The 13,517-nt window shown below is 44.5% G+C and overlaps 1 protein-coding gene across 2 annotated transcripts in view; it reads left to right on the top strand.

Moving 5' to 3' along the window:
- Nucleotides 1-6,643: 6,643 nt before the first annotated feature.
- Nucleotides 6,644-13,517, top strand: part of tiam2a (TIAM Rac1 associated GEF 2a) — a 139,848-nt gene continuing 132,974 nt past the window's right edge. For both annotated transcript variants that reach the window (XM_079528271.1, XM_079528270.1), the window contains exon 1: nucleotides 6,644-6,854. The gene's annotated coding sequence lies outside the window, so the exon portion shown is untranslated. The remainder of the gene's footprint in view (nucleotides 6,855-13,517) is intronic.

Here is a 13,517-nt window from a genome sequence, read left to right as displayed (position 1 = left end):
GTTTCTTAAATTGTGCGAACCACATAAAAGAAGAAAACACCTTCCTCTACCAGACAACCGCCATGCTGCTCCACCACCATCTTCCCTCCGCCGTGCCCTTTGAAAATGCCCCGTCCTGACCTGTAATGAAACATTGCAGCGTCCCTCCCTCCCGTCATTACAGCCACAGTGCTAGGCGCTGGCTGGGGCTGCAGCCATTAAAACCTACGTGACAATTGAGCCTGGGTAATTACATGCAGACAATGACCAGGGCCAGCCTCCCACTTCATACACTGCTAATAGTGGCTGGATAACGCCGCACAATAGCCCTGCGCTAAGAAGGGTGAGAAAATCACTTAGCATGGGGCTCTGCTAGGCTGGAGTAGCCCACGCACGAGCACACATACGCACGCGCGCGCGCGCACACACACACACACACACACACACACACACACATACATAAGGCATTTTTTTAAAAGCCTAACGTCCATTTCTCAAATTTTACTATACTTGTTGGGACATTCAAAAGCATTAATGCTTTTCTGTGCACACACACACACACACACACACACACACACATACACACAATTACCATGACGAGTCGACCCTATTACAGTAGCCATTATGGCAGAACAAATGTGACTGGTTGCACGAGGGACTATAGTGGGGGAGGGGTTGATAAGCATTTGTGTTTGAGTGAGTTAACGTGTGTTTGTTAAGTGTGTGTGTTAAGTGCATGTGTGTGTGTGTGTGTCTGTGCGTGTGTGCGCGCGCGTGTGTGCGTGTTCCTCTGTGTGCATGTTTTTCCCATGTCAGCTAAAATTGAATATTGGCTGAGCTCACAGTTATTTTTCCTGCTGTATTGTATTTTCAAGTAATGAAAATAAATAACAATTTATGCTCCGTTATGGTCTTTTGAGAACATTTTGACACATTGTGACTTTAGTAGAGCTGTGTGTGCTGCAGTAGTGCGCCTGCACGGGCCACATCCTCCTCTTCCTAGACCACTGGTTTGGGGTGTATGGCCCCCTTTAGGGGGTTCCAGGGGATCCCCAGACAAATGACCTATTTTATTTTTTAGGCTACTTGAAAAAAAGCCTATCTACAAGCTTAGATCTGCAGATGTAGATCTGCTTTTTTTCTTCTTCTTTTTTGGACAAAATATGAATAACATATTGACAAATCTTCTCTTATGTGGGGTCCCTGACACAAAACCTTTTCAAATGGGGGTCTGCGGCCATTGCCTAAATCAATGTGGGGAGGTCCTTGATAGGAACATGTTTGAGAACTGACATACCCAACTTAGACAAGGCTAGGCCAGGCTAGGGCTGATCAGGGCTATGGGTTGGGGGGTGGTGGGTTGACAGAGTGTGTGGGTGTCTGTCAGAGACAATTATTTATAATGATATCTATGCGGAGTGACCAGTGCTCTGAAAGAGCACACGAAGAGTCTCCGTGCACACTCCTGAGTGTGTCCATTTATACCTCTGAGAGTTACATGGACACTCTCAGAGTTAAACGGTCACTCAGGAGGATATTTGCAGTTGTATACACAGTGTCCAGCATGCCTGGTTGAATTACATTACGTGCTGCTGAGTGGGGACCTGTAGTGGATCATTTGCCACCCGTCGGCGACTGGTGACATTTTGTCGCCGTGGACTGGCGACCCCTCCATGGCTGCCCCCCTCCTGTCGTCCATTTTGTACAGCGTGTTGTTGTAAACACACCGGTATATATTGTTGCTGTCAGGAAGAAACCTCTTATCTACATTAGGGCAGTCCCCCAATAAGGATTTGTATAGTCGGCTATAATATAAAAAAGTGGTGGTGTAAGTGGTGTAAGGTCTTATATAGCCTGATCAGCTGTGGTCTGACGTAATGTCTGACGTAATGAAATCACACCCGTGTGAACTGAGTGACCATAGCAACCATGCTCATTTTTGGCGAACAGACAGACAGACAGACAGACACGTAAACTAACAAAGCCAGTCGTAGGAGTGGTTTACACCACTCAAAAATATTATGCAATAGAGAATCATTCCACTTGGGCTGTGGGGGGTGCTTAATGTCAGATTTAACATATATTTGCTTGGTTTCTCCCAATAAAACATGATATAATGACATATAAATGATATAATATAAATAAGTCAAATAATAGAGGTCAGGCCAAATCTCCATATTCTAACTTTAGGTGTTTTTATAAATGAAAGCCCTACTTGATCATACTATTACTACAGCGTCAGGCAAAAGCTTGTAGATGTGCTACTTTTGATGCTTTTGAAGTTAAACCCTGAACTTTCAACATTATGAGGTTTCCAACCCGACAGAGACGACATAATTTATACGCTTGTCTAACAGTAATCTTTTATCTGCAAGTTTCATCTTTTTATGTCACATAAATGAAAGCCCTATTTGATAGTTTTTTGGTCATATGACAGTGTTGTGCAAAAGTAGTGGAAAATAGCACATATACAAGCTCACAACTTTGTGCCTGGCTATAATGCTACATGTTTGTCTATCGTCGTAAAGTAGGTCACGGTGATCTACAACAGGGGTTCTCAACCCGTGGGTCGCGACCCCTCGGGGGGTCGCCAAATTATTTTGGGGTTATTTTTTTGTTTTTTAAAAGGTTTTTTTGTTGTTTTTTTTTTAACTGAATTGCTGGAAAATGGAAATGAAGAGTTTACATGGTACACATAGTACATGCATACACCTCCCTAATGATTATATCTGGTTTCAGTATGTATTTATGTCTCTATTATTAAGGTTATTGTAGCAGTCAGTTATATTGGGGGTCGGGAGGGGGCGGGGCGGGGGTCCCGAGACATTGCCAAAGCATTTCCGGGGGTCCCCGGCCAAAAACGTTGAGAACCCCTGATCTACAACATTGGTTCCCAACCTTTTTTTATACTGAAGTACCACCTCAGAAAATATTTGGCTCTCAAGTACCACCATAATAACTGATGTTCCTATAAGCCAATAATGCTGCTGCTCTGACAAAACTCTGTCTATAATCACTAATCAGCACAACTGATGATATTTCTAATGCGATTAATCCGTTCTCAAATCTTCTATTAACGGCTAGGTGTTCTGTCATGCTCATTTCAGCACGGCTGGATAGGATGCTTGGTCAGAAGAACTACCTGTACTAGTGATATTTCTAGTAAATATTTCATTCCACTTTTGTCTTTTTTCTCCTTTTTTGGGCGACTCCTCTGTGTACCACCAGAGGGGGTCTCAAGTATACCAGTGGTTGGGAACCTCTGATCTGCAAGCTCAAAACGCGTCACTTCGCGCCGCCTTTCGAGCTTATAGATCTGCTACTTTGGATGCTCTCGTGTGACACCGACACCATAGTAGTATGATCAAGTGGGGCGTTAATTTATGAAAAAACACAAAAGGTTTGAATATGTAGATAAGAGGTTTCTGGCCGACAGCAACGATAAAAATAGGGGAGGCCAGGTGGAAAGTGGTTAAGTCTACCTTTGGGATTTTATAAATATTTAATGAAGGAAATGTATTACCAAGAGCTTGTGAATAAATAATTACTATATTTGGATCCACTGGAACACAGGTGGTTTTCCCATTTCCTGAACAACGGGACAAGAAAAGGCATACATGGTTTCCACGCGACGGCGATGGCATAACATTTCGGATTTTGTTGCTGTCAGGCAGAAACCTCTTATCTCCATGTTTTTACTTTTTGTGTCTTTTCACTTGACCGTACTATACAGCGTCACACAAACGCATCAAAAGTAGCAGATCCACAAGCTCAAAACGCAGCTCAAAGCCACGTGTTTTTAGCTTGAAGATCTGTTACTTTTGTTACTTTAGAATATGAATCCTGAAAAGTAACAGTTTTGGACATCATGAGGATTCCCCCCGAACAGAGACCATTTGGAATCGTATCACACCTTCCCTGGGTTTACTGCGGTATTATTACATTACCTGGGGTTTTGCATTTAATAATGCAAAAACCAACCGAAATACGTTTGACATTAGCCATTATCCATTTGTAATCACGTCCTCATTCATATGAAAACCACATACTTTTCACAACCTTATTTGCCCACATAATCCTTTAACATTCCCGAAGAAGATTTGATACCATCTCATTCTCTTGCTGATATACGTAGATGATTACACTCGGTTGGTTGATTGCAGATCGGTTTGATCCAACAGAACTCCCTGTGTGGGGCTTTTGTGTTTAATAGTGTAGACTTTTTCTTTTCAGGCCAAGGTTCCCTTATCTGAGACAGAGATGACATTGTGTTGCAGATTAAGCATTTTAATAGATTTCATACAGTAGATAGCTTCATAGACTTGGAGGGAGACTTGTTTGACAGCTCTACCATCAGTCTTGTGTAAATTGACGTTTGTTTAGTTTACACATTATCATATTTTGTTGGATTCATGTCAATGTGTGTTTCCTCCAGAATAGGGATGCACGTTACAAGTGCATGTGGTAAAAAAAATCAGACCTGTCTGAAGTGAGTGGTACTGTACTGTACTGTACTGTACTGTACTGTACTGTACTGTACTGTACTGTACTGTACTGTACTGTACTGTACTGTACTGTACTGTACTGTACTGTACTGTACTGTACAAGCTCTCCTCCCTGGGGAGGTGTCCCAGGGACACAGACACGCACACACACATAGCTGTCTAGGAGTACCACTCAAACAAAAGCTTCACATCAAAATAATAAAGATTTGGTGGCCACCCTGTAGTAATTCTGAGGAACCCCTATAGGCGTCAGCTTTATAGTCTTGTGTCAGAAGGAGCACTCCTCCTCCTCCTCCTCCTCCAGACAGCAGCAGAAAGGTGGATAATGCATCATCACTCAGTCAGCCAGACAGACCCCTGCTGGAGGGAAGCTGCATGTGAAGCAGGCAGATGTTCTCATTACATGCATGGTGGTGGGCATGGTGGGCGGACAGACATGCCTGTCTGTCCGCCCGCCCTCTGCACTGTGTCACACAATGTCACGCAATGTCACCGTCAATACCATGCAGCATTGATGATGAGGAGGGTACTAGGGACACTTTAGGCCGGGAGAGGCTCTCCATCTTGTGTATAATCACACCGGACACTATAGAGGCATATACAGAAACGCTCAAGATTCAAGATTATTTATTGCTGTGTCTAGAGATCGTTATATCCGTTTGGGCCATTATTTGATTTGTTTTTACAATAATACAAAATACATAGAAAGTGAATAGGGCTCAAGTGGCTAAATACTAATAATAAAAAGACAACATATTGGTCAAAACATGAATTGCTGGTCTTGGCATCAGACCACCCAAAACTCTGCCATCGGGTTTCGTCTCCTCGACATTGCAGCAAAGACACAAAACAGCGAGAAAATCACCAGCAACACGGTTACTGTAACAGCGAATACATAAAGCTATAATATAATTCAATAACAACTGCAGTGCGCACTGTGAAGTGCCTTTGTTATGGTGCTGCCTGTGCCTTCACCTGGAATGATAGGCACACAGGGATGCAGGCACACACACACACACACACACACACACACACACACACACACACACACACACACACACACACACACACACACACACACACACACACACACACACACACACACACACACACAGACCAACGTTTTCCACACACCACATCAAGGAGGACTCGAGTCTCACAATGGCTTTCCTCATTACAGGGCTGTTTATCTCTCAGTGTTGTGTGCTGAAACCTGTTTCCTTGCTCTCTCTGCTTATCAAGTGAAGCAGGGTGTATTTCTGAAAGGCAGACAGGGGGTGTTATGTAGGAGTCCTGCATCCCCACAGGTGTAGGATATCGGGCAGAAACCTCCTATCTCCATATTCTAACTCTTTGTGTTCTTTCGTGGATGAATGCCCTACTTGGTCGTAGTGCAGTAGTCACACAAAAGCATCAAATGTAGCAGATCGACAAGCTCAGACACTTTTGATGCTTTTGAATTTGAACCCTGAAAATTAATAGTTTTGGACATGTGAGGTTTCCACCCGACAGAGACGATAATATGTATGTAAATGTTATGTAAAATATGCTGCCCGGTCTTTCGAGCAAGAGCAGCTGGCCCTACAACCTCCTATAACAACAGAGAAGTCAATGGGAATTCTTCCTCATACAAAAATATCCCTTTGAATAAATAGCAATACAGAGTTTTTGTATTTGATTCCAAGAAATAATTTGAGCGAATGTGCTCTATTTTGTATACCTGAGCTTGTAGATTTTATTTTGAAGAAAATAATAATGAATTTAATTATGGCATGAACACCAGGGTCAACGTATAAATCACTGTGAACAACAGTGTGAAAGCCAATAAACTATTCTACTGTGAGAACGCAATATGCCTTTCTAAACCATTAAGATTGTCCACTTTCTTTGAGGGGGTGTGTTCCAGTTGCTCCCATAGACCTCTATTAGATGAATAATAATAATAATTATAATAACAACATGGGTTTTAGCCTATAATAATAATAATAGCCTGCAACCCTGTGGTGGTGGCTGCTGCTCCCCCACTGACTGTCTGTCTGTCCTCTTGAAGGAGGAGTTTAACCCCACAGTGTCTGGGAGGAGTCCCACTCACTGCAGTCTGCTGGCAGCGTGAGCCAGCCAGTCACTCACACACCCTCCCTCTCTCTCTCTCTCACACACACACTGTAGTGTAGTCTCTCTCTCAGACTGTCTCACTAAACCCTGCTTGGAACGCGTGGAACTACCATTTAAACTCGAAGCGTGTATTTAAAACGTGTTACTAATAATACAAAAAATTGAAATATGCTTTATGGGTTCGGGTCAGGAGTGGCTGAAGTATAAAGAATAAAGACCAGCAGTATAAAAACGCGACTATAACCCCGCCGGCGGGTAAGTTGGAACTTGTTCTCGTTTATTCCCATAGATAGATCTATACGTCTCAGATCTCTTTAATAGCCGATCTGCATACGCTCGCAAGTAACGCGTTGTTGTAACTTGTGAGCTTGTAGATCGGCTGTTTTTTTCCCCCGCTGGGTTGTTAAGGTGTGTTGGACCGTTTTTGACAACATTTAAAATCGGGTTGTGATTAATTAGAGCTGGTTTCTTTTGCAGCTGTGCGTGTGTGCGACTGTGCGTGTACATAGACGCTGTGAACACCAACACAGCTGTCCGATGATAATATGAAGAATGTTGTTGTTATTGTTTAATACGTGACAAGTTATTCCTCTATGGTGACACGTGGGAGTAGTTGCTATTATGTAGTACAGTATGTGTGAAACTGAATAACTGCTTGCAGGCACTGCAGCGCCTATTCTAAGTTACTCATTGACCACACACACACACACACACACACACACACACACACACACACACAACACACTACACAATGGGTTCCCCTCTTTGTGAAATGGTGTCTAATAACTTGTCTAACATCAGTGACTCGCTCCCTGCGGTTCTCCACGTTACCCAGTAGACTAGAACACACTTGTCTAGAATTATATGGGAGTAAAGTTTCACTGTCAGCAGCCTGTATCTCAAGAAGAGGGCTAATTATATACCCACGGTAATTAAAAAGTCCATATCGTTGCTGTCTGTTGCGTGGAAACCTTGCATGTCTTTTCTTTTGTTATGAAAAACAACATTTGCAATGGTGAATGTACAGCAAGTACACAGAATCGTGATGCTGTGAGCTTGTAGATCTTCTATTGTCACTACTTTTGTGTGACACTCTTAAGTAGGAGTACTGGAGTAGGGCATTCATTTATGTAAACAAACAAGCAAACATAAAAGGTTGAAATATGGAGATTTGGAACCACCCCCCCAATGACCCCTGGACCCCACTTTGAAAACCACTGCAGTAGCTCACAGTGCTGCTGTATGTCTTCAGTTTGAACAGTGTGTGGACGAGTGGTGTTCAACACAGCCCAACGTCAACTTGATTGTTTGCAGTTCTTTGTGATTTATGGCTTGAACAATTGGGAGCATGAACTATTCCCATAAATGTTGGTGGGGGGGGGGCTGTTTGTAGGTGATTTACCCCCAGAAGACTTCTGTTGTTTGGGGGGGGGGAGTGTTGCTGCTGTGGCCGTGTGCTGGGGTGAAGGAGGTCTCTCTTCTCTGTGAAGGGCTCCTCTCCAGGGGTAATAAAAGGCATCCCAGGAAGGATGGAAGGAAGGACCCCCTGTAGTGAGGGCTCTGGTCGGTCAGAGCAATGAGCAGTGAGAGCAGGAGTCGGGCTACCTTTTGGCACTCTGTGTCGAGGAGCTTCTGTCATGGAAACAGAGGAAGAGGCCCAGAGGTGTCACACCACACACACACACACGCACACGGGCGTGTTAGAAACACCCAGGGCCAATGTTTGACTTTTTACTTTAAATGACTGCTTAAGCAGTTTCTTATCTGTCTGCGAAGACTGATTAGATTGTGTTCGTAATTAGTCTTGATTGACTGTGGTGATTGTTACCCGAGGATTAACCTTGGAAAAGGTGAATATTGTTATTAATGATGACATAATTGATGATGAGGATGTGTGAAGTCACCTTTGTGTTTACAGAGATGAATGATGCACTAAATCATTGGATTGATAGGATACTTTCAGTCAGAAATGTAGACATGACGTAAAAAAAAAAAAAAATGGTGCGTTTTTATTTAGCGCCTTTATCCAAGGCGCTTTACATAGATTGTGCATTACATTCACCCATTCACACACACATTCATACACCGATGGCGGCGGAAGCCATGCAAGGTACCAACCAGCACATCGGGAGCAATTTGGGGTTCAGTGTCTTGCCCAAGGACACTTCGACATGTAGACAGGAGGAGCCGGGATTCGAACCGCCGACCCATGGATCATTGGACGACCTGCTCTACCGACCTGCTCTACCTTCTGAGCCACAGCCACAGCCCCCAGTCGACGTAAGACAATAATGCTAAAAGGATGACACACAAAAGTCATGTGGACTTGTCTCCATTGTCAGGGTAGTGAATGCAATATCAGCCCTGAGCCCTGAAATCTTTTATGTTTTTTGTTTTGCTCCAATATTAATAACTTCATACCTCCTGCTCAGAAGGGCTTGACAAACGATCTGTCCAGAAATCTGTCAAATATTGATCTTAATTCTTAACCCAAGCATGAGGTCCAGAGAATGCTGCCTGTTTATATACTGTATCTCTGAGGAGGAGAACATCTTGTGGAATCGGTTTATGTTTCAGCAGACCTCGCCCCCCCCGCCCTCCCCCCCCTTGTTGTTTTTACGGACTACACAGAAATGAGTACTTATTTAAATACTGAATTGTTGTGTGTCACCCGTGCCTTTCAAAAAGCTAAACACCAAAACCATGGGAGCTGAAAAGTTTCGGCACCAAGCAAGCGCACGTCTGTCTGTCTTTTGCGGTCCACATTTTTTTTTTAGAAGAAAATGTGCGACCACAAGGAACATTCTATTTTTACTGCTCTGTTCTGTTCTGTGAGACGAGGGGTCTTGAGTTGACATGGAGCGTACGTTGGCTCCTAATTTCCCCTCGATTCAAAACACGCGACTACGTTTAAAGGAAAATATTTAGCAAGTGACCTTTTTGTACAGTGAAGAAGGTCCAGCTGGCACGGGGACTCTCAAAAGATGTTTTACAAGCGACAACAGCGATATGATGTAAAGCTGTAATGCTACCCCCCTCCCATCCTGGGTGGTAGTGTGGAGTTGCTGAATAGGCATCTGTAACTCATCGCTTTCTAATTTTAACGCTTCAATAGCACTTTTGAAACAATGACATAATTGCAACAGGAACGACGGTCTATTCATAAAGAGCTTTTCTTCTTCGTGGGTCGTGTGACTTTTGGTTCCCTCCCTGGCAAACTGTGATAAGGTTCCTGCATAATGTTGTAGTAGACTTACGTCAAGTTAGAGAGACTTTAAGCTGTGCGGTGACATTTGCACGGCGGTGTGTGTGTGTGTGTTGAGTGCCAGGCCGTCATTAATTCTGAAGTGCAAGCGGAGAAACACCGGCCTGAGAGAAACGGCAATGTTTCATGTCTTCTCTCTCGCTCTCTCTCTCTCTCTCTCTCAGGCACATTTTTCTCCATATAAGGCGGCGTCCATGTGACTTATCAGGCGTGGGTAACATCTGTGCTCATTGTCACATTCCGTGAGGAGAGGGATGAAGGCCTTTTACTGTCTCTAGGTAGAGAGGCGCTCCGCAGGGGAAACCTACAGGAGCTTCTATACACTACACTGACCTACACTACTGTAACCTCTGTAAAGTTCATTTACTCTGCTTTCTCTGGACTGAAACCGTCCTATTCTGGGACGAACACATGCCAAAAAATAGCCAATCTCACAGCGCGCCGTGGGCCGTGGCGTGTTTTTGAGCTCGCCAAACAGCCATTTTCACATTTTTCGGTGAAGATATTTAGAGCGAAACCTGGAGGGGACCTAGTGTAGAGCCCTGGGGGACTCCCGCCAACTAAGTATACGGTTTAAGACGGGGTTAAATGGGGTTAAACTGGCTTGAGTGACACGTACATCATTACAGATTTTGGTCAGCGATTCACTAAAGGAAGAAAAGATGTCTCGGAACTGAAGACTTGTTGTTGTTGTTGTCGATATTCCAGGTTGTAGTTCAGCCAGTCCCCCAGCTCAGAGCAGTCAGTCAAACCCAACATAATGGCCGCTTGTATGCTTCTATTTCTTACTTGCTGCGGTCGGAGATTATATTTGGCGTTTGAGGCGTTATGGAGGGAGTGGATGGGGCGTACGGCCGTCTGGAGCGCTTGCTATAAAAAGCAGGTGAGTTCAAAGCTGCGTGTTGACAGCATTTTGGCTCAGGCTTGTTATTGGCCACCGCATCGGTGAGGCTCTGGCCAAGATGCAAACCCCCTCCCCCTCCCCCACAGCTACAGCATGACTGGCAAAATGGCAACGCAACAACTGGACCAGTTGCTTGTCTTTCATTGGCAAATACACCCGAAACCCAGTTATACTAACCTTACGCCATGTCTAAAATGTCTTCTCGCCTGGCTCTGCATTGCATAATTCAGTGATTCTGCATTTAGCTTGTATTCTTGTGGCCTAGCCACCAGGCTTGTTTCTCGCACGCACGCACGCACGCACGCACGCACGCACGCACGCACGCACGCATGCGTCCATTTGTTTCAACTACACCTATCTCTTATAGACCCTGAACGATGTATTGGTCGTTATTTTATTGCTTTGATGATTGGTATCTGCAACTATGCAGCCCATGTGTCCTGATCTTGAAACCACTTTCAACCTGGCAATGCATCCCTATTCTGACCATGTAATTCTAGGCATTATTTTTTTAAACAGCAGATCTACAAACTAACTCACGAGGGCACATATACAAGAGTTAAATTATTGGGGTTTTGCTGCAACACAACAACATGGCAAAAATAACTAAATATATATCGTCTCTTGTCGGGTGGAAACCATTATGTCCCAAACCGTTACCTTTCAGGATTCAAATTTCAACTTGAAAAAAGCATCAAAAGTAGCAGATGTACTAGAGCTTGTAGCGACGATATACTACAATGCAATGCTGCACACTCACTGTGAGGTGTCCATTGTTACGGTGCTGTGTGCCTGGGTGCTACCTCTACGTGTTCACCCTCCTCACCTGGAATGGTTGGCATGCCACACAGTATGCATGCATGCGCGCGTGGTGTGCGCACACACACCACATCAAGGAGCACTCTCACAATGGTTTGCCTCATTACAGGCTTTTTATCTCTGTCTTGTGAGCTCAGGTCAGGTCAGATGTAATATTGCTGCTCAACAGAAGGGTTGACCCCCCCCTTTGGCTCAACAGATGCACCCATTCACGTCCCCTTAAAGCAAGACACAAATTGGTGTCGTTTGAGGACACTAATGTGTAGGTTTAAATTGAATTGTCTTCCTGTTTGTGTCACGCGCAGCGGAACGGTCTGTGAGGTTTGCGGCGTAAACGATGATTAAATGCCAAATGAAGATTAAATGTGTAGGAGACACATTAGACAACGTTTCAACTGAGGGATGATATTTCAGAGTTATCAAGCAGAAGATTGAGGGAGCAGAAATCGCCGCTAATGATGAACGCTACAACCTGAGCACTGCTTTTAACCACTTAAACCCTATGTACATAGTTGACCGTGGTCCCCCCGGGCTCTACACTTGGCACGCTCCTTTTTTCCCCCCATGAAACTGCACAAAATCTCTTCACCGAAAATAGCCAATGTACAAGCTCACAACACGTCCGCGTCGCGCCCTGAGCTTGCACGCAGATTGCCTATTTTTGCTGAATGTTTGCCCCAGAATAGGGACGGCGCTCGGGTTAACGTGGTTAAACATTTAATCCCAGATTAATGTCCACAGAGGTCGAAGTGCTTAGTGACGGGAGTTGTCACTTAGCTGCCCAACCCGGCTTTCCATTAACCTCAAGGAAACGCAGATGGCCATAATCCAACGCTGAAAATGTAGGTAATGAACAGATTGTGTTGGACCCAATGTGCACTTATCATTACCATCCATTTATCGCTGGCCGTATAAATCTGACGGTTATTAGTGGACGTGGTACACAGAACCACCCCCCACTCCAGTGCAGACGGCAAATTATAGCCCAGAAAACGCGGTACGGTACAATATTCCAGTCTGGTAAAACGTGCCACCATGGCATTTTAAACCTATGCCAGATGATTTACAGACAATGGGGTGCATGTACGGACGTACTACAATGATTAGCCGAACGAATGAACAAAGGCATGAATGGAACTAAGAGGATTGGATACTGTTGGCTGGATATTTTCTAGTCAGTTGTATTGATCTGTGTTTGGCTCACATGGGTTAGCCGACTGTCTCGAGGGTTTGCGGCCGGTGAGTGCAAGCGCGGCAGAGAGAGAGAGAGACAGAGAGACAGAGAGAGGGGTGTGGTTGTAATCTTTTATGCTCAAAGTGCATTCTTCAGCACGTCTCCTGTCTTCTCTCCCGGGAATCCGTTGAGCCTTTGATTGCGAACAGAAGGCCCACAATGGGAGTCGAGCTGCGTCACGTCTGTGCTTTTGTGTGCCCTGACTGTACGCGTAGTCGCGTACATGCATACTGTAATGAGTTGACACACGCTTTCTTTATGTTTCTCTCCCCATTCAGCAGACAGCGGCTCTGTTCGTGTGCAACACTTAGCTTCAAGTCGACTTCAGTCCAAAAAAAAAAGAAAAAAGCCTACAACAATACTAATTGTGATTGATCGGTGGTATCGGAGTCCAGTAGCACGTGGTCTCACTTACACCATCCAGCCCATATTGGAAAGACAAACACAGCTGGTGCTGAGGGCCAGCGTGCTGGTCCTGGGGCCCCCGGCCGCATTGTTCCTCATGATGGATGGAGAAGGTTCTGGGTTCACATTTACTCTCCAGCACACGTCCCACCTGCTCATCAGTTAGGTCTTTCTGACTGCTCTCCTTAAAATGAATGCATTCCGCCGTCTTGTATTTTTTAGACAGGGCTTCCGGAGAGAGAAGGATTACACTGGATTAAAATCCATTGATTGATTGGTTAAATTGATCTA

This window comes from Electrona antarctica (genome assembly GCF_951216825.1).
Source record: "Electrona antarctica genome assembly, chromosome: 18".
Taxonomy (NCBI): Eukaryota; Metazoa; Chordata; class Actinopteri; order Myctophiformes; family Myctophidae; genus Electrona; species Electrona antarctica.
The sequence above is the reverse complement of the archived record's forward strand: the minus strand, read 5'-3'. Positions and strand labels throughout refer to the sequence as shown.